This window comes from Heptranchias perlo, chromosome 20, assembly GCF_035084215.1.
Source record: "Heptranchias perlo isolate sHepPer1 chromosome 20, sHepPer1.hap1, whole genome shotgun sequence".
NCBI classification, from domain to species: domain Eukaryota; kingdom Metazoa; phylum Chordata; class Chondrichthyes; order Hexanchiformes; family Hexanchidae; genus Heptranchias; species Heptranchias perlo.
This window is the reverse complement of record NC_090344.1, coordinates 10,442,911-10,467,181: the sequence shown is the minus strand read 5'-3', so window position 1 is coordinate 10,467,181 and position 24,271 is coordinate 10,442,911. Positions and strand designations below refer to the sequence as shown.

Genomic DNA, 24,271 nt, shown 5'->3' with positions numbered 1-24,271 from the left:
CAACAAGTTCCATCCCACCATCAAGCTCACCATGGACTACTCCTCAGAATCAGTTTCTTTCTTGGACACACGAATCTCCATCAAAGACGGGCACCTCAGCACCTCACTCTACCGCAAGCCCACGGACAACCACACGATGCTCCACTTTTCCAGCTTCCACCCTAACCACGTCAAAGAGGCCATCCCCTATGGACAGGCCCTGCGAATACACAGGGTCTGCTCAGACGAGGAGGACCGCGATGGACACCTACAGACGCTGAAAGACGCCCTAGTAAGAACGGGATATGACGCTCGACTCATCGATCGACAGTTCCGACGGGCCACAGCAAAAAATCGCATAGAAGTCCTCAGGAGACCAACACGGGACGCAACCAACAGAGTACCCTTTGTCGTCCAGTACTTCCCCGGAGCGGAGAAACTACGCCATGTTCTCCGCAGCCTTCAACATGTCATCAATGAGGACAAACACCTCGCTATGGCCATCCCCACACCTCCACTACTCGCCTTTAAACAGCCACCCAAACTCAAACAGACCATCGTTCGCAGCAAATTACCCAGCTTTCAGGAGAACAGCGTCCACGACAGCACACAACCCTGCCACGGTAACCTCTGCAAGACATGCCAGATCATCGACACAGATACCACCATCATACGAGAGGACACCACCCACCAGGTGCACGGTTCATACTCCTGTGACTCGGCCAACGTTGTCTACCTCTTACGTTGCAGGAAAGGATGCCCCGGAGCATGGTACATTGGCGAGACCATGCAGACGCTGCGACAACGGATGAACGGACACCGCGCAACAATCGCCAGACAGGAGGGTTCCCTCCCAGTCGGGGAACACTTCAGCAGTCATGGACATTCATCCACCGACCTTCGGGTAAGCGTACTCCAAGGCGGCCTTCGAGACACACGACAACGCAAAATCGTCGAGCAGAAATTGATAGCCAAGTTCCGCACCCATGAGGACGGCCTCAACCGGGATCTTGGGTTCATGTCACGCTACACGTTACCCCACCAGTGAACAAATGTTATCTGTTTTTAATATAATGGGTCATTTGCTGGCTTTCTCTGCCTTCCGGATGTTTCTGCCTCTCTCTGTTTTTTTTCCCTGTTTGTTTTTTTGTTGAATGTGTATTTGGGGGTTCTGCAGGTGACACCTCTCTGTCTGAACACGGTGATTGCCTTGGCAACGGGCAGTTGCAGGGGCAGTCTGTAAACACCATGTATTGTTCTGTGATGTATAAATGCGTAGACTTCAAGGAGCTCCTGAACATTTACCTGACGAAGGAGGAAGCCTCCGAAAGCTTGTGAATTTAAAATAAAATTGCTGGACTATAACTTGGTGTTGTAAAATTGTTTACAATTGTCAACCCCAGTCCATCACCGGCATCTCCACATCGCAAAGAATCTTAAGGTGAGAAACGTGTCCTGTCCCCGTGAAGAAAATAATATCTGCACGTTCACTTTCAGCTTCTTTCACATCCTCTGCTCCATCGCACTACAATCGGGTTTTCTGTGAACAGGTCAAAATAAACACAGGCAGAAATTCTAACAGCAGTGGGATTCAAACCCACGCCTCTATAGAAATTAAATTTAACACCTTCGACCGCAAGGCCGCGCTACCATAATGTCACAGTAATGTTTAAAGAGCTGTTTAATGCTCAAATAAATGAATTGAAGCTAATTGACCGCATTTAGCCGGTGCTGGGGTTGTTCTCCTTCGAACAGAGAGCGTTAAGAGGAGATTTGATCGAAGTGTTCAAAATCATGAAGGGTTGAGATAAATAAATAAAGAGAAACTGTTCCCATTGGCGGAAGGGTCGAGAACCAGAGGACACAGATTTAAGGTGATTGGCAAAAGAACCAAAGGCGATATGAGGAAACAATTCTTTACCCAGCGAGTCGTTATAATCTGGAATGCGCTGATTGAAAGGTGGCTTTCAAAAAGGAATTGGATAAATACTTGAAGGGAAATAAATTCAGGGCTAACGGGAAGGAGCGTGGGAATGGGACTATCTTGATTGCTTTAACAACGAGCCGGCACGAGCACGATAGGCCGAATGGCCTCCCTCTCTGCTGTAACCATTTTATGATTCTATGATTCTGTTTATACTCTTTATTTTCTTTGCATGCATTTCTCTATCTCTCCCTGTCTCTGTCTCTTGTGTTGTCCTCTGATGGACTTCTCAGGCTTCCTTGAACGGCGTTGGCTGATCGATCCTGCAACACCAGCAGAGAAGGTTAAAGAAAGGTTGAGACGGTAGCAAAAGTAAAGGTGCAACCCCGCTGCTGCAGCCAATGTCTAAACATTAGATCTCTTCGCTCTCACAGTGAAACAAAGCACCAATTTGATTGAAGTATACTTATGGGAGAGTGTATATTATCACCATGCCGAGACAGACGGCAATTATATCATAGAATCATAGATTCATTAAAATTTACGTTAGCGGAGGCCATTCGGCCCATCATGTTTGTACCGGTCAGAAAAGAGATATCCAGCATCACCCAACTTACCAGCGTTTAGTCCGTAGTCTTGTCGATTACGGCTCTTCAAGTGCATATTGATGTGCTTTTTAAACCCGATGAGTGTTTCTGCTTCTCCCACCCTCTCAGGCAGTGAGTTCCAGACCCTCACCACCCGCTGGGTGGAACAAAATTCCCCTCTGCACCACTCTAATCCTTCTACCAATTACCTTAAATCTATGCCCCCTTTTTATTGAACTCTCTGCTCCGTGAATCAGGTCCTTCCTATCCACTCTATCGAGGCCCGTGATAATTTTATACACCTCAATTAAATCTCGCCTCAGCCTCGTCGGTTCCAGAGAAAACAACCTCAGCCTATCCAATCTATCCTCATAGCCAAAATTCTCCACTCTTCGCAACATCGTCGTAAATCTCTGTACCATTTCTAGTGTAGTCCCATCTTTCCTGTAATGTGGTGACCAAAACTGTACGCAATACTCCAGCTGTAGCCGAACTAGTGTTTTATTCAGTTCCAGAATAACCTCCCTGCTCTTACATTCTATGCCTCGGCTAATAAAGCAAAGTATCCTTTATACCTTTTTAACCACCTTAACCACCTCTCCTCTTCCCTTCAGGGATCTGTGGACATGCACTCCAAGGTCTCTCTTTTTAACGACACCTCTCAGTATCCTCCAAAGCAATGTAGTTTCCGAGCAACTAATTCTGAAACGTCTGACTTGATAATATAAGTCGTAGAGACGAAACCAATTTAGTAAAGGGAAACTAATATTGGTGACTGGAAATAGTTAGTGTACAACTTGATATTGCTGTATACCGGAATAGAAAACGAGATTGGATGGACAGAAGAGGTCTGAAAGGGTAGCCGATCGGCTATGGGAGACAGCGAAACTTTAAACTGGCTGCATGATGTAAGTAACAGCGTCTGGTTGGTCTAGATGTATGATTCTTGTTTCGGGGGCTTTGATTGATTAATATCTGAGAGTCCCGGTGTAAAATCCCCAATAAGCTCTTGCTGTTCAGCTACGTTGAGTGTAAAATTCACCAATTGGCTTCTGACATCTTTTCAGTGTTCCTGTTGGTCGGATTAAAGTGCATGTTTGAGCTCCAGAGGACAGAGTGCTGAAGTTTCCAAAGTGCAACACATGTGAAGTAAATAAAATGTTTCAAGATGATGCAGAGATTGATGCTGAATGTGAATCTCCCCCTATTCAGGTGGTCTCATTTATATTGGATGACGGGACAGGGAACGACATATGGAAGTTTGCCGATGACACCAAAATGGGCAGCGTTATTAGCAGTGCAGATTATATAGGAAGAGGAACACAGGAACAGGAGGAGACCATTCATCCCCTCGTGCCTGCTCCGCCATTTGATAAGATCATGGCTGATCTGTGATCTAACTCCATATACCTGCCTTTGGCCCATATCCCTTAATACCTTTGGTTGCCAAAAAGCTATCTATCTCAGATTTAAATTTATAAATTGAGCTAGTATCAATTGCCATTTGCGGAAGAGAGTTCCAAACTTCTACAACCTTTTGTGTGTAGAAATGTTTTCTAATCTCGCTCCTGAAAGGTCTGGCTCTAATTTTTAGACATTGCCCCCTACTTCCAAAACCCCCAACCAGCGGAAATAGTTTATCTCTATCCACCCTATCTGTTCTCCTTGATATCTTATAAACTTCGATCAGATCACCCCTTAACCTTCGAAACTCTGGAGAATGCAACCCCAATTTGTGTAATCTCTCTTCGTAACTTAACCCTTGAAGTCCGGGTATCATTCTGGTAAATTCCAGAGAGACATTAATATCATGAATGAATGGGCAAAACTGTGGCAAATGGATTTCAATTTAGGCAAGTGTGAGGTCATCCACTTTGGACCTCAAAAGGATAGATCAGAATACTTTATAAAAGGTGAAAAATTCGAAACTGTGGAGTTCCAAAGGAACTTAGGTGTCCATGGACAGAGATCAATTACATGTCATGGACACGAACAGAATATAATCCAAAAGGCTAATGGAATGGTGGCCTATATGTTTAGAGGATGAGAATAGACATTATGCTACAGCTACACAATGCTCTGGTTGGACCACACCTGGAGTACTGTGTTCAGTTTTGGGCACCGCACCTTAGGAAGGATATATTGGCCTTGGAGGGAGTGCAGTGTGATTTACTAGAAAGACAACTGGACGCTAGGCAATAAATTATGAGGAGAGATTGCACAAACTACAGTTGTATTCCCTTCAATTTAGTAGATTAAGGGTTGATGTGATCGAAATGTTCAAGATATTAAGAGGAACTGATGGGGTAGATGGACAGAAACTATTTCCGCTCGTTGTGGTGTCTGGGACTTGGGGACATAGGCTAAACATTAGAGTCAGACTTTCAGGAGTGAAGTTAGGAAACACTTCTGCAAGCAAAGTGTTGGAGAAGTTTGGAACTCTCTTCCATAAACAGCAGTTGATGCGAGCTCAATTGTTAATTTCAAACCCGTGATTTATCGATTTTTGTCAACCAAAGATATTTCGAGATATGGGACTAAGGCGGGTACAGGGATTTCGGTCATAACTCAGCCATGATCGTATTGAGTTGCGGAACAGACTCGACGGACCAAATACCACAATCCTGTTCCGAGGTTCCTCATTGGTGCAAAATGCAAAACTATCTTGCATTGGCCGGGAATCGAACCCGGGTCTCCCGCGTGGCAGGCGAGAATTCTACCCCTGAACCACCAATGCTGGCATTTGCAGAAGTTACATGCTCCTATATGGAATGCTGTCTAAACGAACATGCCGTTGACTTGCGATGGCCGAGTGGTTCAAGCGTTGGTCTCAAAACTCCATTGGGGTTTTCCTGCCTTGGTTTGAATTCTGCTCGCAACCCCCAACTGTTTAAAGATCTCTTCAATGCTCAAATAGATTAATTGGAGTTAATTGACTGCATTTACCGCTCTCCCAGCATCAGAGATACTTCAACGTGGCTGGTGCTTTCAATTGAGCGTCCAATCTTCTCTTGCAAGATTTCAAGACCCGAGAAGGAATCTCTCCCAATCTGTAACTTAAATTCTGGTCGTTTGCAAAACTTGACATTTATACTCTTTATTTTCTTTGCATGCATCTCTCTATCTTTCCCTGTCTCTGTCTCTTCTCTCTCTGTTGTGCCCGACGGGCTTCTCAGGCTTCCTTGAACGGCGAATGCTGATCTCACCTGCAACACCAGCAGAGAAAGGTAAAAAAAAGGACTGAGACGGTTGGAAAAGTAAAGGTGCAACCCAGCTGCTGCAGGTAATGTCTACACACTTATGTCTCTTCACTCTCACAGTGAAACAAAGCATCAATTTGATTAAAGTATACTTCTGGTCGAGTGTATATTATCGCGATGCCGAGACAGACGGCAATTATATCATAGAATCCGAGAAAGTTATGCCAAAGAAGGAAGCCATTCTGCACATCGTGCCTGTGCCGGCCGAAAAATCGGTACCGAGCCTCATCTCACTTTCCAGCGTTTAGTCCCTAATCTTGTCGGTTATGGATCTTCACGTGCATATTGAAGTTTTTATTTTTCAATGCGATGAGGGTTTCCGCCTCTCCCACCCTTTCTGGCAGTGATTTTCCGACCCCCACACCCACCACCCTCTGGATGGAAAAAAAATTCACTCCCCTCTAATCATTCTACCGATTACCTAAGATTGATGTATCCTGATTATTGACCTCCCTACGAAGGGAAATAGGTCCTTACTATACACTCGATCGAGGCCCGTCATAATGTTATACACCTCAATTAAATCTCCCAACAGCCTCCTCAGTTCCAAAGCAAACAACCCCAGCTGATCCAATCTAATCTCAGAGCTAAAATTCTCCAGTTCTGGCAACATTGTCTTAAATCTCCTTTGTCCCCTTTCTCGTGCAATCACATCTTTCCTCTAATGTGGTGACCACAACTGTACGCAGTATTCTTGCTGTGGCCTAACTATTGTTTTATAAATTTCTACCAGAACCTCCCCTGCTCTTATATTCTATGCCTCGGCTAATAAAGGAGAATATTCTTTATGGCTTCTTAACCACCTTATCTAGCTGTTCTGCTGCCTTCTGGGATCTGTGGACATGCACTCCAAGGTTTTGCTGTTTCTCTACATCTCTCAGTCTCCTCCCAAGCAATGTAGTTTCAGAGCAACTACTTCTGAAACGTCTTACTTCATAATTCAAGTCGTACAGTCGAAACCAATTTGTTAAAGGGAGACTAATATTGGTGACTGGAAGTAGTTCATGTACAACTTGATATTGCTGTGCACCGGAACCGAAAACGAGATTGGATGGACAGAAGAGGTCTGAAAGGATGGCCGATCGGCTGTGGGAGGCAGCGCACCTTTCAACTGACTTCACGACTTCAGCATCAGTGGTTTGTTGGTCTAGGGGTATGATTTTCGCTTCGAGGGTTGTGTTATGTGATATGCGCGCGATCTCAGCTTCAAACCCAGCATGACCCCTCCTGTTTCTGTGCTTTTAGTGAAAAGTCACCAATGTGCTTCCGATATCTTTTCAGTTTTGCTGTTGGTAGAATTGAATTATATCCAGAGAATGTTTGAGCTCCAGAGGACAGAGTGCGGAAATTTCCAAGGCACAACACAGGTGAAAAAAAAAATGTCTCAATATGATGAGGAGATTGAAGCTGAATGTGAATTTACCCCAGTGCAGTCGGTCTCATTGATATAAGATGACGGGATAGAGAGCGACATGTGCAGATGACGCCAAGATGGGCAGCACTGTAAGCAAAGTAGATGGAAGCAGAACATTACAGAGAGTATTTAATATAATAAATGAATGGGTAAAACTCTGGCAAATGAATATCAATTTAGGTAAGTGTGAGGTCATCCAACTTGGACCTATAGAGCATTGATCAGAATACGTTCTAACTGGTGAAATGCTCGAAACCGTGGAGTTCCAAAAGGACTTAGCGGTCCATATACATAGATCATTAAAATGTCATGGACAGGTACAGAAAATAATCAAAAAGGCTAATGGAAAACTAGCGTTTATATCTAAAGGACCAGAATACAAGGTGATAGACATTATGCTACAGCTACACAAAGCTCTGGTTCGGCCACACCTGGAGTACTGTGTTCAATTCTGGGCACCACACCTTAGGAAGGATATTTTGGCCGTGGAGGGAGTGCAGTGTAATTTTGCTAGATTGATACCTGGAATCCAAGTGTTAAATTACGAGGGGAGATTACACAAACTATGGTTGTATTCCCTGGAATTCAGTAGAATAAGGGCTGATTTGATTGAAGTTTTCAAGATATTACGGGGAACTGTTGGTGTTGATGGAGAGAAACTCTTCCCGCTCGTTCGAATGTCTGGGACTCGGGAACCTGGCCTAAAAATTAGAGTCAGGAATTTCAGGAGTGATATTAGTTTACACTTCAACAAGCAAAGGGGGGTAGAAGTTTGGAACTCTCTTCTGCAAGCGACAGTGTTAGCTTAATTGTTGATTTTAAACCTGAGACTGATAGATTTGCGGAACCGGCTCGAGTGGCAAAACTCATCTTCCTAATTGGTGCAAAACATGAAACGTTCATGCATTGTCCGCGAATCGAATCCGTGTCAGAGGCCAGAATTCTATCCCAGAGCCACCAATACTCGTGCGTACAGACACTGCATATGTACATTTATGTTACTCTCATAGTGATTGAAAGCAGCAATTTGAGTAAATTATACTTATGGTAGAATGTGAACTATGACGATGTCGAGACAGACGATTATGTTGTTTCAGAGCAATTCATTCTGCAAAGTGTTACTTGATAATGCAAGTCTTACATTCAAAGCAAATTTGATAATAAGCGAGAAATATTGTTGATATGAAATGATCAGTGTGGAACCTGATATTGCTCCACATCGTGCATCGTAGAAGAAAGCGGGATTGTATGGACAGAGCCTTCTGAAAAGATGGCGGAACGGCTGCATGGCAGCGAAATTTTACAGCGGCTGCACGGCTCTGTTGCTTGTTGGTCTTTGGGTCTGAATGTCGCTCAGGAAGTTCGAATCGTTCAAAATTCCGAATGAGCCCTGTTATGTCCCCATTTTTAGTCAAAGATCACCAATTGGCTTCTTACATCTTTTCAGCGGTGTGGAAGGCAGTTTTGACTTATCTCCAGCAGAGCATGTTTGAGCACCAGAGGAAAGAAAGCAAAGGGTTTGTCCATGCAACACAAGTAGACGAAATGAAGATCATCTTTGAAGAAGTTGTAGATTGAAGCCGGCACATTAATTTATCCCAATTCAGACAATCTCATGGGTACAGAACAAAAAAGGTAAAGGATGCTGCATTGGCCTGGAAACAAACCCCAGGTTTCCCACCAGCAGGCGAGGGTTCCACCACTGAACCACCAATGGACACACGGCTGCAGGCAGCACGTGTAGCTTTGGATACATGTCTAGAACATGCACTCTGGCAGAGTTCCTGTGATTACCCTGCGCAATCGACTCGACAGCCGCGCGATGCCTTTGTGTTAACTTATAGATTAAGCATGGTCGTGAAATTCACTGGGGGTTCGAAACCAGCTTACACGACGATTGTGAAACATTCAAATAAATAAGAGCTGTAATTACCAGGCAGAGGTTAAGGGATAATCCAGCCCAATGTTCACCTTTAAGATTTCACGACTTGAGACAGAATTTCAAAAAAAATGTACCTTAAATTCTGCTCAATCACAGAATTTGGAGATTTATACTATTTTATTTCTTTGCATGCATCTCTCTATCGCTGTCGACGTTTCTTCTCTCTCTTATCAGGCTTCTTTGAACGGCCAGGTCTGGAAACCGGGGATGGAAAAGACTGTCGGATCTTCAGTCCAATTGTTGGATTTCGACGGGATGAGCTTTGCTATTTTCCGTCTCCGTTTTCGGAAAATATAAACCCATATGGGATTTCACCTCCTCAGTCCCGTCACCTCCGGGTAATGGGAATGAACCCAATCTATCGCTCGGTCGGAACATCCGTATTCTTATTGCTTACGTATAAAATTACGGGGTTACAGCTATATTCAGGACGCATTTTAGAAATTAACACGTAACAGACTTATGCGAAAACTAGAAGCACGTGGAATTAAAGGACCTGTGGTAACGTGGGCACCTAATTGGCTGAGGAATGGGAGGCAGAGAGTAGTGGTGAACGGATACCCTTATACATTAGGGTCTCTATACTTGAATTATGTTTTCATTTATTGGAGCATAGGAACAGGAATCGGCCATTCAGCCCCTCGAGCCTCCAGGTTAACACATCCTTCCTGAGGTGGAGTGCCCAGAACTGAATGATGTCCTCCAGATGAGGTCTCACCAGAGCTCTGTGCAGCTGTAACATAGCTTCCACCCCTTTGTATTCCAGCCTTCTTGAAATAAACGGGGAGAGTAAGAGCTCAAGAATGAAAGCGAGAGAGAGCAAGACGAATAGAGAGAGACAGACAGACAGACAGATCACGAGGCATTGGAGAAACCGTCGCTGTGTATATTTCTCAGGAGCTGCTGTGAATCCCCACTGAGCTTTCGAACCACTTGCTCCACCGCAGCAAAAAGTCATAAGCAGCAAATGGGTAATGTGAAATCACATAATCGACAGCCGATTTGTGGCGCAATCGGTCGCACGTTGGACTTCCAATTAGCAGTTCCAAAGTTGTGGATTCCAATTTCACTACCGTTGAAGTTCAGGGCTCAATTTTGGCGGTGGGAATTAGAACTTTGCAGCAAAACCGCAACAGGATCACGAATGTTCATCAAAGAAGGGAAACAACCCTCTTGTAGCTCCTGAAAATCGCAAGAATTAAAGTATCGTGACTGAGCGGTCTAACCCGCTGGTTTAAAGCTCCAGTTAAATCCCATAATTTGTAGATGGATCAAAATCACGGTTTGTAGCTCCAATTCCGCAGCCTCCTTCCTGTAAACTAATAAAACTAAACATCTCATCTGTTTTTACAACAGCGTAGGCCGGAGGAACCACATGGCTGAACAAATAACTAGATGCATTTTGTAACACACCAATTGCACATTCTACTCCGTTCGAAATGTTCACAAAGAAAAGGATTGGTTGATCTAGATGAGACTCAACTAACAACCTCGCCATTTCCCGACCCTGTACTGTCATATAAGGACCGGGCACTGACTGATCGCGCCGCAAGAGCCCGGTCACTTTGATCAACCGTCCCACTCTGCTGGATGGAATATTAAGGTGAGCGGCCCTCACCTGTGGGAACGTGTCCTGTCCCCGTGATGAAAATAATATCTGCACTTTCACTTTCAGCTTCTTTCACATCCTCTGCTCCATCACACTACATTCGGGTTTTCTGTGAACAGGTCAAAATAAACATTGGCAGAAACTCTAAGAGCAGTGGGATTCAAACCCACGCCTCTATACAAATTAAATGTAACACCTTAGACCGCGTGGCCGCGCTACCATAATGTCACAGTAATGTTTAAAGAGCTGTTGAATGCACAAATAAATGAATTGAAGATAATTGACCGCATTTACCCCGTGCTGGGGCTGTTCTCCTTCGAGCAGAGAAGGTTCAGAGGAGATGTGATCGAAGTGTTCAAAATAATGAAGGGTTTAGATAAAGTAAATAAAGAGAAACTGTTCCCATTGGCGGAAGGGTCGAGAACCAGTGGACACAGATTTGAGGTGACTGCCAAAAGAACCAAAGGCGACATGAGGAAACACTTCTTTAACCAGCGAGTAGTTATAATCTGGAATGCGCTGCCTGAAAGGGTGGTGGAACCAAATTCAATCGTGAATTTCAAAAAAGGAATTGGATAAATACTTGGAGGGAAATAAATTCAGGCCGACCGGGAAGCGGCGCGGGAGTGTGACCAACTGGATCGCTCTTACAATGAGCCGGCACGGGTTCGATGGACCGAATGGCCTCCTTCTGTGCTGTAACCATTTTATGATTGTATGATTCTATTTATTCTCTTTATTTTTTTTGCATGCATTTCTCTATTTCTCCCTGTCTCTGTCTCTTGTGTTGTCTCAGGCTTCCTTGAACGGCGTTGGCTGATCGAACCTGCAAAACCAGCAGAGAAGGTTAAAGAATGACTGAGACGGTAGGAAAAGTAAAGGTGCAACCCAGCTGCTGCAGCCAATGTCTACACAATAATGTCTCTTCGCTCTCAAGTAAGTCACTTTCTTTTCATTCCTCTTCTTTCGTTCTTTTTCTTTCTGCCTCCAGCACCTGTGTCCGTATCCTGTTTTTGTTCTCTCATGTGTCTCTGTTGGATGATCAAAAATTCAGACCCGCCGCTTCTTCTAGCTTTTTCTTCCTTCCACAATCATGATCCATTTCATTGAGACTTTACTGCGGCCTTGCCCACTCTAACATTTACTTTCACATTCTTAGGCCTTTATGTTTGCTCGATATCGACCTCTGTTTCTCGGGGGCACATGTCCCGCTCGCACCAATGTTCATTTGTGCCTTGAAACCAATCGATACATTTCGATCTCCGTGACTCTTCCAGAGACAAGCACGAAGAAAGCAGGGCTGGCATTCGGAAGGACAGCGGCATACTTTCCCATGAAATTTCTATGGGGTATCTTGTGACACGGGGGATGTTAACTGAAGAACTGGGTTTTGTTTTCATGGTCGTTGGCGCTTTTCCCCGAGCAGTTGATGTGCGGGAGAGACGGACGGCGCTGCATAGCTGCGAATGAGGGCTGAAAGATGCAGTTTTGGCAATCTGGGCTGTGCTGTCAAGTCGGAAATGTTCTGCTTGATCTTAATAGGTCTGTGGAAATGTCCGATTGAAAAGGAATGAGGAGAAATGAGAAGATCGGGAATGGTGAAAAAGTGTCGATTACAGGAGTTTGGCCGTGAGCGAAAGGTCCTTTGAATGTCCGGCGCGGAGGGGATTTTGTTCAGAAACGACAGACTTTAAAGCGCGTGGGGAAAGTGAAGTGCGAGCTTTGTCCTTTGGTCAAAGTGGGTGTTTTCAGGAAAACAGCCATTGTGAAATTACAACAATGAAAACAGAAAATGCTTGAAACACTCAGCAGGTCAGGCAGCGCCTGTGGAGAAAGAACCAGAGGGAAGGTTTCAGCCCTCCGAACTTTTTCATCAGAAATCGATAGATTGGTATGTAGAAGAGTAGCTGAACTGTCTAAGATGCTGGTGTCAATCTTTCGATCATGTGGGTTTGAATTCCCCCTCTGCCACATTTGGTAGAGCTGTTTATTTTGGCCGCCTCACCAAAAAATCTTCTTTCCAAAGAACTGCGTTTCCGCATTGCTGGCTTACATCTGTTTGCACAAATCAGCAAAGTCTGAATTGCCACCCAAAATGTTTCTTGCACGGAGGTGTTGGGAGTGTAAGGGGTAATCCAGGTGAAGTATCTATCAATGTGTGCAATGGCCCCCTGGTAAACGAAGTATCTTTTATGGTGAGCATAAGATGAAAGATATGCACCATAATTATGTATTTCTTCTTTGCATCACACTAAGATTTATTATCAGGGAATGGACATGAGCAGGTCGATTTACGTCACGCTCCGGTCGCTTCGCATCGCCCCCGACACATAGAATAGAATCATAGAAAGGTCACAGCATGGAAAGAGGCCATTCGGCACATCGAGTCCGTACCGGTTCTCTGCAAGAGCAATCCAGCTGGATCCCACCGCACCACCCCCCACCCCGCGCTTTCCCTGTCGCCCTGTATTTTTTTTTCGTTTCAAATACTTATCCAGTTCCCTGTTGAAGGCCATGATTGAATCTGCCTCCACCACCCCCTCGGGCGGTGCATTCCAGATCCTAAACACTCGCTGTGCACAAAGGTTTTTCCTCATGTCACCTTTGGCTCTTTTGCCAAACACCTAAAATCTCTGTCCTCTGGTCCTTGACCCTTCCGCCAATGGGAACAGTTTCTCTCTATCTACTCTGTCCAGATCCTTCATGATTTTGAATACCTCTATTGAATCTCCTCGCAACTGTCTCTATTCCAAGGAGAACAACCCCAACTCCTCCAGTCTATCCATGAAACTAAAGCTCCTCATTCCTGGAATCTTTCCAGGAATCACCCACCATCAACATCCTGGTGGTCACCATGAACCAGAAAGTTAACTGGACCAGCCACCTGAATGCTGTGGCAACAAGAGCAGGTCAGAGGCTGGATATTCTGCGCCGAGTAACTCACCTCCTGACTCCCCAAAGCCGTCCCACCATCTACAAGACGCAAGTCAGGATTGTAATAGAATCCTCATGTGATGATCATCCACATGAAATGTTAACTCTGTTTCTATATCGAAAGATTCTGTCTGACCTGCTGAGGATGTCCGGCATTTTCTGTGTTTATTTCAGTTTGGCAACACAGCCAGTATTTTCATTTTGAATAAAGGAGCTTTCGCAAATTTGCACATGGGACGAGGTGGCCGAGTGGTTAAGGCGGTGGACTGCTCATCGATTGTGCTCTGCACACGTGGGTTCGAATCCCAACCTCGTCGACGTTGTGTTTCATCTTGTTTCTTTCATTCAGTCCATCCAGAAGGTCGGCAGACGGAAGTTTTTGCATCGTTTGCTGAAATGAGCAACAGTTCCGACCAAGAAGGTGTTGAGATTGAAAGGTCGCGAATAATCAAAGTGTACAGTGGTGTCATTGTAAAACGAGTAAATCTTGTAGTCAACGTAAGAGAAATTTATGTACCATAATTATGATTTATGTCCGGATCATTCCGTGTCTCTATCGGTTTAAAAGGGGTGTGCTGTCAGTCCCGGATCATTCCGTGTCGACTTCACCCGATTTTCTTGATACCTTTTTCCTTCTGAACTGAAATGACGATCCTCTCTGGAGAAGAAGGTTCACCGCCTGCTGTTGAGACCAAGTTCATTCTGCTGGGCTTCCATCCCAATCTCCGCACTCTATCCCCCATTCAGTCACACCCAGCCTGGGTATTATAATCTGCGATATTCATAAGGGAATGGAGAAGCCGAATATCATGGTTCTAATTTTCTTGGCTCCACAACACTGAATATTACCAATTCTAACGATTCAGAAGGTAATTACAGGATCATAGAATCTTACAGCATAGAAGGAGGCCATTCGACCATCGTACCTGTGCCGGCTATTTTTCGAAGACCTGTCCAAATTAGACACACACCCCAGATTTTCCCCATAACCCTGCAAATTAGTCCTCCTCAAGTACATGTCCAATTGCCTTTTGAATGATCCTGTGGAATCTGCTTCCACCACCCTTTCAGGAAGTGCGTTCCTGATCTTAACAAACCGTCTGTGTGAAAAAAAATCTCTTAAATTCCTCTCTGGTTATTTTGCCAAATATTTTAAATTTATGACCTTTGGTTACCGAACCAGTTGCCAGAGGAAACAGTTTATCCCTACTTGCTGTTTCAAAACCCCTAATTTTGAACACCTCTATTTGGTCTCCCGTTAACCTTTTCTGATGTAAGGTGAATAATCCCAGCTTCTCCCATCTTTTCAAATAACTGAAGTCCCTCATCCCTGGTATCATCCAGGTCAGCCTGCTCTGAATCCTCTTCAATCCCTTTTCATCCTTCGAATAGTATGGTGCCCAGAAGTGTACAATACATTCCAGCTGAGGCCTAACCAGTGATTTGTAAAGGTTTAGTGTGACTTCCTTGTATTTAAATTCAATGCCCCCATTCACAAAGCCAAATATCCCATACGCTTTTTTAACTACCTTATCAACTTGCCCTGTTTTGTGAATATGCTCCCCCAGGTCCCTCTGCTCTTGCAACCCCCCACAAATTGTTCCATTTAGATTATACTGCCTCTTCTTGTTCTTCTTCCAAAAGTGCATCACTTCACACTGATCGGCGTTAAATCTGTCACGCGACTGCCCATTTCACCAGTGTGTCTGTGTTCTCCTCAAGTCTGCTACTATCTTCCTCAATATTTTCTCCGTTGCCAAGTTTTGTATCATCCGCAAACTTCGAAACGGTACTCCCTATTCCTACATCCAAGTCATGTATATATAACAAGAAAAGCAATAGTCCTAATACCGACCCCTAGGGGATCCCACTGCATATTTCTCTCCAGTCAGAAAAAACATCCGTTCACCACTACTCTCTGCCACTTATCCTTTCGCTAATTACGTGCTCACGTTACCACCGGTCCTTTAATCCCACGTGATTCGAGTTTTCGAATAAGTCTGTTACGTGTTAATTTCTAAAATGTGTCCTCAAAGTAACTGTAGCCCCGTAATTTTATTCTTAAGCAATGAGAATACAGATATTAAGACCGAATGATGGATCGGGTTCATTCCCATTACCCGAAGGTGATGGGACCCGAGGAGGTGAAAGCCCATCTGGGTTTATATTTTCTGCAAACGGAGACGGAAAATCGCAAAGCTCATCCCGTCGAAATACAACAATTGGACTGAAGATCCGACAGTCTGGAAACCTGGGCGTTCCAGAAACCAGTCTGGAACGCCCGGGTTTCCAGACCTGGCCGTTCAAAGAAGCCGGACAAGTCCATCAGGGGGAAACACAGAGAGAGAAGAAACGCAGACAGAGATATCGAGATACATGCAAAGAAAAATAGTATAAATCTCCAAATTCTGTGATTGAGCAGAATTTAAGGTACAGCTTAAAGGCAATTCGTGAAATCTTAGAGATGGACAAAGGGGAACTCTGCCAGACTGCATATTCTAGACATGTATCCAACGCTACACGTGCAGTCGGCAGCCGTGTGTGCATTGGTGGTTCATTGTGGAACCCTTGCCTACCGGCGGTAAACCATGAGTTTGTTTCCAGGACAATGCAGCATCCTTTACCTTTTGTATGCTGTGCCCATGAGATCGCCTGAATTGGGATAAATCCATGTGCCGGCTTCAATCTGTCCAACTTCTTGAAAGATTATCTTCATTTCGTCAACGTGTGTTGCGTGGACAAACCCTCTGCATTCTGTCCTCTGGTGCTCAAACATGCTCTGCTGGAGATAAGTCAAACCTGCCTTCTGCACCGCTGAAAGGAAATGAGAAGCCAATTGGTGATCTTTGACTAAAAATGGGGACACAACGGGGCTCATTCCGGATTTGAACCAGTAAAACTCCTTGAGCGAGAATCAGACCCAAAGACCAACTGGCAACAGAGCCGTGCAGCCACTGTAAAATTTTGCTGCCACGCAGCCGATCCGCCATCCTTTCAGAACACCATGTCCATACAATTCCGCTTTCTTGTACGATATACGATGTAGAACAATGTCAGGTTCTGCACTAATTATATCATATCAACAATACCAAATTTGTTTTGAATGTACGACTTGTATTATCAAGTAACACTTTACAGAATGAATTACTCTGAAACGACATTGTCGTCTGTCTCGGCATCGTCATGGTTGACACTCCACCAGAAGTACACTTTACTCAAATTGCTGCTTTCATTCACTATGAGAACGAAGAGCCATGAATGTGGAAACATAAGCTACGAATTTATCAGCTGGGTTGCACCTTTCCTTTTCCTACTGTCTCAGTCTTATGTTTTTCTTTCACATTCTCTGCTATTGTTGCCGGTTAGATCAGCTCTCGCCGTTCAAGGAAGCCTGAGAAGTCCATCGAGGACAACACAGAGAGACAAGAGACAGAGACAGGGCGAGATGGAGAGATGCAGGCAAAGAAAATAAAGAGTATAAATGTCAGGTTTTGCAAACTAGCAGAATTTAAGTTACAGATTGGGAGAGATTCCTTCTCGGGTCTTGAAATCTTGCAAGAGAAGATCTGACACTAATTAAAAGCAACGGACACGCTGTAGAATCTCTCATTCTGGGAGAGAGATAAATGCGGTCAATTAGCTCCAATTAATCTATTTCAGCACTGAAGTGATCTTTAAACAGTGGCTCTGCGAGCAGAATTCAAACCTGGGCAGGAAAACCTCAATTGAATTTTGAGTCCAACGCTTCAAACACTCGGCCACCGCAGCTGTAAACGGCATGTTCGTTCAAATAGGATTCCAAATGGTCACTTGCCGCTATTAAGAACGCGCGCATTGGTTGTGCAGGGGTCGAATTCTCACCTCTTATGCGGGAGACTTTGGTTCGATTTCCGGCCAATGCAGAATCATTATCACCAATGAGGAGCTGAGGAATATAAGTGTGCCATTTCACCCCTCGAGCCTGTTCCGCAATTCAAACAGATCATGGCTGATATGTGACCGAACTCCATATAATCGCCTTCGCTCCGTATCGCTTAATAACTTCAGTTAACAAAAATCGATCAATCTCAGGTATAAAATGAACAATTCAGTTCGCATCAACTGCCGTTTGCGGAAGAGAGTTCCAAACTTCTACCTCCCTTTGCTTGGAGAGGTGATTCCCAACTTCACTCCTGAAAGTCCTGACCCTAATGTTTCGGCGATGTCCCCTAGTCCCAGACATCCCAACCGGCGGAAATAGTTTTTCTCTATCCACTCCATCATTTCCCCTTAATATTTTGAAAAGTTCCATCAAATCAGCCCTTAATCGACTAAATTCGAGGTAAACCCCAGTTTGTGTAAACTTTCCGCCTAATTTAACCCTTGGTGTCCAGGTAACATTCTAGTAAATCGACGCTGCACTCACTCCACAGCCAATATATCCTTCCTAAGGTGCGTTGCCCAGAACTGAATACAATTCTTCAGGTGTGGTCTAAGCAGGGCTTTGTATAGCTGTATCATAATGCCTATCCCCTTGTATTCTAGTCCTCTGGATATAAAGGCCAACATTCCATTAACCTTTTTGATTATTTTTTTTACCGGTCCATGACATTTTAATGATCTATGTACATGGACCCCTAAGTCTTTTTGGCCCTTCACTGTTTCGAGCTTTTCACCATTTAGAAAATACTCTGATTTATCTTTTTCGGTCCAAAGTGGATGAACTCACACTTGACTAAATAGATATCGATTTGACACAATTTTACCCAGTCATTCATTGTATTAATGCATCTCTGTAATTTTATGCTTTCATCTGCACTGCTTACAATGCTGCCCATCTTGGTGTCATCGGCAAACTTGGATATGTGGCTTTCTATCCCGCCATCGAATATCGGCCTGCATTGGGAAAAATGCAAATTCAGTTTCAATCTCCTCATCATCTTGAGACATTTTATTTGCTTTATGTGTGTTGCGCCGATGAATCTTCGGCATTCAGTCCACTGGAGCTCAAACATGGTCTGGAAAGAATTCAGTTCCACCAACAGCAACACTGAAAAGATGTCAGAAGCCAATTGGTGACTTTTCACTGAAAGGAGCAACACAGGAGGACTCGTCCGGGATTTGAACCCGGGACCTCTTGCATATCATTCAATGAAACGCCCAAAGCAAGAATCATACCCCAAAACCAACGAGCCGCTGTTTGCTCAATTGTGCAGCCAGTGTAAAAGTTCGTTGCGTCCCACAGCCGATCGGCCATCCTTTCAGACCACTTCTGTCCATCCAATCTCGTTTTCTATTCCAGTGTACAGCAATATCAAGTTGTACACTAACTATTTCCAGTCCCCAATATTAGTCTCCTTTTACCAAATTGCTTTCGAGTGTACGACTTGAGTTATCAAGTAAGACGTTTCAGGATTAATTGCTCTTAAACTACATTGCTTGCGAGGATACTGAGAGGTGTGTCGATTTACGGCACGCTCTGTTCCCTTTGAATCGCCTCCAACACATAAAGTTGAATCATCGAAAAGTTACAGCACGGAAAGAGGCCATTTGGCCCATCGAGTCCGTGCTGGCTCTCTGCAAGAGCGATCCAGCTAGAAACACTCCCTTGCCTTTCCCGAAGCCCTGCATTTTTTTTCCTTTCAAGTACTTATCCAGCTCCCCTTTCAAGGCCATGATTGAATCTGCCTCCATCACACCCTCGGGCAGTGCATTCCAGATCCGAACCTCTCGCTGTGTAAAAAAGTTTTTCCTCATGTCACCTTTGGTTATTTTGCCAATCACCTTAAATCTATGTCCTCTGGTTCTTGACCCTTCCGCCAATGGGAACAGTTTCTCTCCTTCTTCTATGACTGTATCCTTCATGATTTTGAATACCTCTATCAAATCTCAACAAAACCGTCTCTGTTCCATGGAGAGCAACCCCAGATTCTCCAGTCGATCCACGTAACTAAAGTCCCTCATCCCTGGAATGATGCTAGTAATTTTTTTCTGCACCTCCTCTCAGGGCTTCACATCTTTCCTGAAGTGCGGTGTCCAGAACCGGACACAATACTTCAGTTGTGTTCGAACCAGTGTTTTATAAAGTTTCATCCTGACTTCCATACTTGTGTACTCTATACATCTATTTATAAAGCCCAGGATCCCGTAAGCTTTTTAACCGCTTTCTCAACCTGCCCTGCCACATTCAACGATTTGTACACATAAGCCCCTCTTTGTTCCTGTACCGCTTTTACATTTGTGCCCTGGAGTTTATATTGCCTTTCCTCGTTCTTCCAACCGAAATGTATCACTTCGCATTTTTCTGCGTTAAATTTCATCTGTCACGTCTCCGCCCATGCCACCAGCCTATCTATATCCTTTGAAGTCTATCACTATCCTTATTACTGTTTACTACCCTTCCTCGTTTTGTTTCATCTGCAAATTTTGAAATTGTGCCCTGTGCAATCAAGTCCAAGTCATTAATATATATCAAGAAAAGCAGTGACCCCAGCACTGATCCGTGGGGAACACCACTGTACAACTCTCTCCAGTTCGAAAAACAACCGTTCACCAGTAATCTCTGTTTCCTGCTCTTAGTCAATTCTGCATTCATGTTGTTACTGCCCCATTTATTCCATGGGCCGCAATCTTGATGATAAGCCTACCATGCAGCGCTTTATCAAACACCTTTTGAAAGTCTATATACACCACATCAACTGAATTGCCCTCATCTATCCTCTCTGTTACCTCATTTAAAAACTCTTACAGGTTTGTTAAGCACGATTTGCCTTTAACAAATCCGTGCTGGCTTTCCCTAATCAATCCACCCTCGACCAAGTGACTGTTAATTCTGTCCCGGATTATTGTTTCTAAAATTTTCCCCACCACTGAGGTGAAACGGACTGGCCTATAATTGCTTGGTTTATCCGTACATCCTTTTTTGAACAAGGGTGTAACCTTTGCAATTCTCCAGTCCTCTGGCACCACCCACATATCTAAGGATGTTAGTAGATTATGGCCAGTACCTCCGCAATTTCCACCCTTACTTCCCTCAGCAACCTAGCATGCATCCCATCCGGACCTGGTGGTTTATCTACTTTAAGTACAGCCAGCCGTTCAAGTGCCTCTTCTTTATCAATTTTTAGACCATCCAGTATCTCAACTATACCTTCCTTTGCTGAGACTCTGGCAGCAACTTCTTCCTTGGTAAAGACAGATGTAAAGTACTCATTTGGTACCTCGGCCATCCCCTCTGCCTCCATGAGTAGATCTCCTTTATCGTGCCTATTCGGCCTCACCCCTCACCACACTACCCGTTTACTGTTTACATGCCTGCAGAAGACTTTTGGATTCCCTTTTATGTTGGCCGTCAGTCCATAGTCATATTTCTCTTTGCCTCTCATTTCCTTTTTCTCTTCCCCTCTGAACTCCCTAATTTCGGCCTGGTGAATGAGAGCATAAAAAAGTTAGCATTTCATTCAGCCGGAAACAGAAAGTTACTGGTTGATTAATGGCGACTTGAACAAGCATTCGTCTTTTTTACAGAGTTTAATGAGTTTTGCGAAATTAATATAGTGAACTAGAATTCCTGATGGGGAACCGCTTCAGACAACACATTACTGCCCACACTGGGAAAAAGGATACTTCCGAAACTTTGACAACACATAGCAGGTCCCGCTGCAAAGTGACAGCTTGCCAGCTATTCCGAAATTTGGAGCCTGGACAGGGAGTTAAACGCTGGACCTTCAGCTCACTGCCCACTTTGAAAGTATGATACTCTACCGACTGAGCTACCCAGGCTCGATACTACATAAGCTCCCATCGTACATATTCATGGGAGGCCTCTGAATCATCCCTGCAGCCGGCGAGCAAGGGTGAGGTCCGTTTTATAAAATTCTCAGCAACGTGTTGAGGAGAATCCTTGTTCCTGTTGAACATGATGTAAGAAACATGGACAGTGAACTCGTGAGTTTACAATTCTTCTTGTTTGTGCCAAATGTCTTGTCATTCGTCAGCACCAATTAAAATAACACTTTACCCAGCGGCTCAAAAGCTGAACTTGTCCCACACGGGAGCTGGAAAAGGCCTCTCGACCTTTCAGCCGATTAACATCTGTAAGCTGAATAATTTCACCCGTTACACAGTGACACCAGGCAGTATATTTCCCTTCCAAATTTTGCCAACACGAAACTTCCAACCGATGAATATCGGCTTAACGAAAAGAAGAATTGTTTGTTTGGTTCTTTAGATTTAAAGATCTCGTACCGGCCCCTTTGCCATATGAGCTGCCGCTAAAAGTCCCCTCTCCCCCTATGAACAAGTAAACTGGCACCTCCTATTGCAAGACGGCAGGCCGGAGGAACCCAAGAGCTCCCATGGGAACACTAAGAAGTAGATGCGTTATTGAACATACCAGTTGTACCTTGAACTCCAGTCAAAATGTTCGGAGTAAAAGGTTTGATTGTTTTAGAAGACGCTCGAACTCACAACCTGGTCATTTCTGGAGCCCAAACTGCTGTAAATAAGTAACGCACGCTCAATAATTGTGCAACACGTGAGCAGCGAACAACCGACAGCATCAGCGCTCCTGCCAAACAGCTTCATTTTCGGTCTCTCAATTATCACTTCGAGATCTTTCTCAAACAGAAGCTTCCAATCAAGATGCGCTTCATTAAATAACAATTCTTAAATCAAGAGAGTTTTGATCGATCATGACTAAAGCATGTACAATTTCCTCACTTGTTCCTTTCAATCCCCTGGGATGGTAAACATCAGGTCGTGGAGATTTGTCTATCTTTAGCCTAATTATTTTCTCCATTGCCATTATTTTACTAAAACGAAACCCCTTGATTTATTAACAGTTTTCCTCGTGTCTCTGCTATGTTAGCCTCATCCATTTCTGTGACGACCGATGCAAAGTAAAAATTTAGCAACTCTGCCATTTCCTGATTTTCAATTACAATATCACCTCCATCTGTCTTCAAGCGGCCCCCATTACTCCAAGCCTCCCTTCGTTCTCTTAATATATTTGGAAAAACCTTGAGAGTTGTCCTCATTTTCCCTCACAAGTTTTTCTCCTTTTCCCTTTTTGCTCCTCTTACGCTTTTTTTTTAGTTTCAGCACTACAATAAACAACACTTCGCTGTAAAGTTCGGCTCAATAGTTCTCCAATGTCAGAGCGAGAATTGTCTGATCCCCGAATTTATTTAATGTAACAAATACAATCACACATAATCATCCGTGTATCAACGCACTGAAGGATACACAAAGATAAACACAGCGAGAAATCCAGTCAGTGTCGGAATGCACAGGTGAACGGACAAGCGAAACAGACAAAAATAAAACGGCCTGAACCCCCAACAGTGAAGTGTCGCTGATAGATATTAATGAGAGGAGGTGGAGATAAAGTGTCAGCAATTGGCGCTGTGGCTTAGTTGGTTAAAGCGTCTGTCTAGTAAACAGAAGATCCTGGGTTCAACTCCCAGCAGTACCTAATTTGTGGAATTGAGCGACAAAATAACAATGTGGTGTTTGTTCAGGAGGAAACGGATAACCGAATGACTGTTCAAAAACGCCCTTTCATTGTACAGACAGACCTCTCATAGAATGTGTCTGGAACACGTTAATTTAAAGACACGTTCTTGTTTCTGGGGTCGTGGCAAAATTCACGATTTGAGGTTCAAACCCGGAAGTCGTCCAAATTTGGACCAAGACTTGTGATCTTGACCTGCGGTGCAAACGTTTGCAAAGAGGGAAAGGAAGTCCCTGAATCGCCAGGCCCGGATGAAATACATCACAGGCTGTTAACAGAAGCAAGGAAGGAAATAGCGGAGGCTCTGACCATCATTTTCCAATCCACCCTGGCGACAGGTGTGATGCCGGAGGATTGGAGGACTGCTGAAGTTGTACCGTTGTTTAAAAAGGGAGAAAGGAATAGATCGAATTATTGCAGGCCAGTCAGCCTAACCTCTGTATTGAACACAATTCTGGGGGAAAGTATTAATCTTCATTTAGAAAGGGACGGATTAATGAAGGGCAGTCAGCATGGATTTGTTAAGGGAAGGTCGTTTGAATTGAATTTTTTTGGAGGTATCAAGGAAGGTGGATGAGTGTAGTGCGTTTTTTTGGTCTACATAGATTTTCGCGAGGCTTTTGACAAAGTCCTACATGGCAGATTGGTCAAAAGTGTAAAAGCCCATTGGATCTAAGGGAAATTGGCAAGTTGATCCAAAATTGACTGAGTGGCAGGAAGCAATGGTCGACGGGTGTTTTTGTGACTGCAAGGCTGTCTCGAGTGGGGTTCCGCAGGGATCCGTACTAGGTCGCTGCTTTTCGTAGCACAGATAATTGATTTGGATTTAAATGTACGGGGTATTATTAACAATTTTGCAGAAGATGCAAAAATTGGTCGTGTGGTTGATGGTGAGGAGGGAAGCTGTGGACTGCAGGAAGATATCAGTGGAATGGACAGGTGGATAGAATAGTGGCAAATGCAATTCAATCTGGAGAATGAGGTAATGCATTTAGGGAGGGCAAACAAGGCAAGGGAATACACAATAAATATTGAAACTAATTTGCCATTTACACGCCCATTTTGCAAGTTTACTGACGTCTTCCTGTATTTTTCGCTTTGCATTAACGACAGCTCCCAATTATGTGCT

At 44.2% G+C, this 24,271-nt stretch overlaps 3 non-coding genes across 3 annotated transcripts; 2 read left to right on the top strand and 1 right to left on the bottom strand.

The window, feature by feature from the left end:
- Positions 1-5,156: 5,156 nt before the first annotated feature.
- On the bottom strand, positions 5,157-5,227 carry trnag-gcc (transfer RNA glycine (anticodon GCC)). Its single transcript has one exon. It is a non-coding gene; the product is annotated as a tRNA-Gly (tRNA).
- Positions 5,228-13,884: 8,657 nt separating this feature from the next.
- Positions 13,885-13,966, top strand: trnas-gcu (transfer RNA serine (anticodon GCU)). Its single transcript has one exon. It is a non-coding gene; the product is annotated as a tRNA-Ser (tRNA).
- Positions 13,967-23,029: 9,063 nt separating this feature from the next.
- trnat-agu (transfer RNA threonine (anticodon AGU)) lies at positions 23,030-23,103 on the top strand. Its single transcript has one exon. It is a non-coding gene; the product is annotated as a tRNA-Thr (tRNA).
- The last annotated feature ends 1,168 nt before the right edge of the window (positions 23,104-24,271 follow it).